Source organism: Coturnix japonica, chromosome 2 (genome assembly GCF_001577835.2).
Source record: "Coturnix japonica isolate 7356 chromosome 2, Coturnix japonica 2.1, whole genome shotgun sequence".
Taxonomy (NCBI): domain Eukaryota; kingdom Metazoa; phylum Chordata; class Aves; order Galliformes; family Phasianidae; genus Coturnix; species Coturnix japonica.
This window is the reverse complement of record NC_029517.1, coordinates 54318913-54323848: the sequence shown is the minus strand read 5'-3', so window position 1 is coordinate 54323848 and position 4936 is coordinate 54318913.

Sequence of the window (4936 nt, the reverse complement as noted above, 5' to 3'; positions counted from 1 at the left end):
CTGCTTACAGGAACATCTCTCAAACTGAATCTTTGAAGAACTGAAAGTCAAAATGTTCTGGATGCTTATGCAGCCAAATACCAGTCTTAACATGTGGAAGAGAATTTGATCATAGATAATGCATTCAAAATTAAGTTGGCTACCCAGTGAGCAAGATGCTTTTACTTAGGTGTCAAACAACATCAGATCCCTTGGGGGTTCGGACGCTCAACCATTTTGAGATGTATTCAGAAGGAATAACAGTATTATAAAGTAGTCAAGACTTCCCACTGTCCCTTTTTTTTTTTTTTTCTTCCTTCTGGAAACCAAAATTTACATGCTATGCAAAGCAAAAACCTCTGCTATACAAATAGCAGAACATCATTTCTTCAAGAGATCTCTTGTTAGGCACTATGTGCAATAGACCAGAATGTAAATCATTGCAGTAAGTCATGGACTGTCATAACCACAGTTTCTGTTGGCTTGCTGGAATCCTTCTTAGACTGCACATGATTAGTGTAAGTTAACGATATATGCAGTCACTTTTTTAGTATATACAAATACCACTGTTGAGAGAACATATTTTAACAGATGGAACTGCCAATAAGCACTTTCTTAATTTTTTTTTTTTTTTTTTCCGTAGAGAAAAACCTTCTCTTTGAGACTGAGAACAGTACATAAGTGAAAATCATTATTTCACAGCTCAGAATTTTGCATCCGTCTCTGATAACAACCACATTTCCTTGCTCTGCACTCAATATTATTACCCATTTGACCACTAGAAGCTGACACAAAAACATGCAATTATAGGCAAAGGCGAGATTTAGCTTTGTCTCAGGGCTTGTAGGTAGCTGCATTCTTTGTGCTTTTAATTCTTTCATGGTGTTCACAAAATAGGGAGGTCGTTCTTGTTCCCATAGGAAGATTTTTTGCTAAAAGACTCAAATCCTCAAACATTGTGCTCTGGGCTAAGAGCTAACCCCTCACAAAGGTTCTTATAGGATTGAACTCTGACAAGTATGAGAGACTTTTTCAGATACAGAAGCTTTGTCTTTTTTAAAAAGGAGATCTTTAAGTTCAAACCTAAAAATCACACAAGACTTGCATACAGCAGCAGGTGACAGTGAGATATAACTGAAACTCAAGTGGGGAAACAAAAGCAGACTGCAAAGGAGTATTCGAATCATAGGATCATAGAATCACAGAATGGAAAGCTTTCTCAAAGATATGGCACCCTCTGGCACATCTACCAGACATCTGACCATAGCATGTGTACAGAACACGACACTGTGTCTAAATTATACGTGTTAGAGGTAGAACAAAAGAATAGACAGAAAGGACAGATCAGAAGAATTTGCATTCTGTTCTCCTAATAAGAGTCACGCATCAGACAACATAAATACATTGAAGTTCAAGCCCTGTAGAAACAAACCAAACATCCTCCCGCACCCACAACATCACAGTTTGTTTCCAGAAATCCTGCTATAAGCACTTTTTTTTTTAAGCAAGCAAGCAACAAGCCAGCCAAACACTGGGAGAGTTCTGAACCATGACAGGGTACTGTCATGAAAAACAGAATACTGCCAGAAAACAGAATTCATCATGAATTAATAATAATAAAAAAAGTGGGGAGAGGAGATACTGTCAGTAGGTTTTAATCATCTATGATGAAATAACGGCAGGGAAAAAAACAACATGAGAATAGCAACTCTAGATGTTTTCATTGATACTGCAAGTAATGCAGACAAACTGTGTACTCTATGATGGTTAGAAAACCTTCGCATCCAAAACTTAAGTGTACCAGGAACTCTTTGGTTAACTTATTGCTTTCTAAATGAGGCTGTTTCTCTCCATTCAGTTTTCAAACACACCGGCCTCCTATAACATTCTATAAATGGATAGCTGAGAGCAACATATCCTGTGTTTTGGCTGTTCCATATATTTTATTCTTCTATGAAATCCACAGTTGAGTGACAGAAAGTTAGATTTGGGTCCAGATTAAATTTAATCAATCTTAGTGTTAATCTCAAATTTAACACAATAGCTTTGATGGAAAGAATACTTTCATCTACAATAGCAGTTCCCAATTAAAATAGCCTCTCTTGCTTGAATGCCAACTTTAGAGATGAGAGACCAAACTAATGTGCTTTGCTTGGCTGGTTATCTAAGTCTTTCCACTGGCACCTTCTCAAACTGACGGCAGCGGAGAAAGGCAGAGGCGGCAACAATATTCAGAGGTTTGCTGTCATGGTGGGAGAGAGAATAGAGTAGTAAGCAGTGCCATTGGAAGAGCTGAATGGTATTGGGAATCACTGGTGTAGAACTGGTTCTGATTGAAATGATTCATGAACTTACTTAAGAAAGATCTTGCACTTTCTTCAAGTACACTCCCTTGACTCTGCACACACACCTCTCTTATTACAGACTTAACATGCATTGCAAGCTTTTCCCTTTCACAGTGCAGTGAAGGAGCTTTGAAGTTAAACTCTCAGATACTACTGCAAATTTATGTGTGTGTGCCCCTCCTATCAGAACATAACCAAAAGCATAAAGGATGGGATTTACATTTCCCTCCACTGGGAAAGTTGAAAAATACCTGACAGATCACTTTCTTTCCTTCTGCTGATGAACAGAGCTGCTAAAGCCAACTGATTGCCATCCTCTCCTGTCAGTAGCTGTTTGTCAGCATCCTGCTAGCTGCTGTGAACTTTCCTCCCACTGCCACTCATGCAGCAGTGCACTCCTCTTTCTAAGAACAGTGATAATCTCCACGCTGTTCTACACAGGAGTTTGTTATTTCAGCTCTTTAGAAAGTGCAGATAACACAGAGAACTAAACACGGTCCACACGGTCCACCAGGAATCTCCCAAAAGGTGATTCTTCAGCAGCTGTTTTTGTTTCTCAGCTCCCAGGTAACTTGTAAGGAGCTTTCTCACTGCCAGAGATTGCCAAATTGTTCTAAATAGATAAATAAATAAATAATAGCCTCCTTTTATTTCTTTCCACTTTAACTTTCTTGCTTCAACACTGGAAGCAACCCCCACATCGCCAGGGAACATGCTCACCTCAGGCACCGAAAAGAAGACTTGGCTTGGAGTTCTGAATACTTCTATGACTACTGTCTGGTCCCTGTTGAACAGAAACTCCTTTCAAACTCAATGTATTTTAAGCTTGCCCATTGGTTCCACTTGTGTCCTCACCACTCCCTGGGATGGAGACAGAATGTTTCTTCTGTAGGTTTCTCTGCCTTCTGGTTTTTAGGAAAAAAAAAAAAAAGGAAGTATAATACCAGGGGTTTATTTCACTATAGTCCTCAGACAGCAATCTCATGTATATATATATGCTGTATATATGTTTTATATATTGTGTGTATATATAGCATAATATACTATATATACATAGGGCTGTTGTAAAAGATATACATATATAATTGTATATGTAAATATACATACATATATATGTTCTGTAGGTCACTCTGTAAGTAATGCCCCCTATTTATTTCCATGGAAACTACAACAGATAGAAGAACAAAATAACAGTATTTGGTAGAGCAAATTCTCAGCTGCAAAACACTTCTTTTTCAACACAGTCACCACCATGAGCTCTGCATTTTCGCCAGCCATGAACATGAGCCTCCATGACGTACTTTTAACAATCTGCATCAGCAGAGGTGACTCATGGTTGTTGTCACCGCTGCTGAAAACACCACCCACCATCTCACTGTGCTCACATCCACTGTTTGGTCTCCATCAACATTCATCGAATGTCAATGAATGTCAGTGGGTACCATTTGTTCTGCATGGAGGAATTCAGCGACATAGCTTTACTTCATAGGCACTGCCATGTCAGGCACCATTCTGTCAGGCTGCCCCTCTGCTGCCATCTGTCACATGGCAACAAAGTGTAATGAAATACTGGCAGAACGTTTAACCTTTTTCCATACCACCAACATCTACTTCTGACGCTGTGAGCCAACACAGTGCAATAGGAGGCATTACTTTCAGAGTATCCAGAGTATAACAATCATATACATGTATTACAACTTGCAGATTACCCCATTAAGAATAAGCTGATGTAAATGACGTTTTCTGCAGCCACGTAGGTCATCTCAGCAGTGCTCTTGGCTGCATAGCACAAGAGCCTGAGAAAAGATGGAAAATGTTCTCATAGCAGAGGAGAGGGAGTTACAAACAGCTACAAGAGAAAAACAGAGAGAAGGAGTGGTGCACGATGCCCATGACTTCAGGCAGCAGCAGACTGGGAAGTAGAAACAGAGGGGAGATCATTATTTGGTGCTATGAAGGGTAAGCAGTGACCAGTCAAAGTGAGAAAAGCTAATAGAGGATATGACACTGAACAGATCCTTGGCTTTTCATGTGGATAGAAAAGCACTGCAAACACAGAACTGTCAGGGAAGTAGCTGGACTGGCGGGGAGTGATGTCAGGTCTGTTGTCTCAGATCCATTTGCTAAGTCCCTGGTTTCCTGAGAAGGCGGTAACTGCCAGCTGCTTAGAAATGATAGAATGGAATGACAGGAGAGCATGGAGACAAAAGCTCTCACTCTTTGTTCACCGAATAAGGAAAAAGAGAGAAGCTACTGAGCTTCTTATTTTTTTCTGGCATCCTACACGCTCCAGGGCAAACAAAGATAAGTGTTAGGAGCCTTTGGCTTATAAACAGGAAGAAACACAACAACATCGCAATGAGTAACATCCCTAGATTAATTGCTGCTGAGAGGTAGAGACATGGAGAGAGGGAGGAAGGGAAAATGAAGAAGATAAGGTGAGACAGTGTATAACAACTGCAAGCTCTCTCTTTGTGGGTAAATTTATGGCAAAACAGAATACTTTGTGCACCTCCGTATCTTCTGAGGCTGTCAACCAGAACTGTTTTCTTCTTACCAAGCATATCCACAGTATCTAAGAAGTTATACTTTACTGCATTATTACAGGAGAC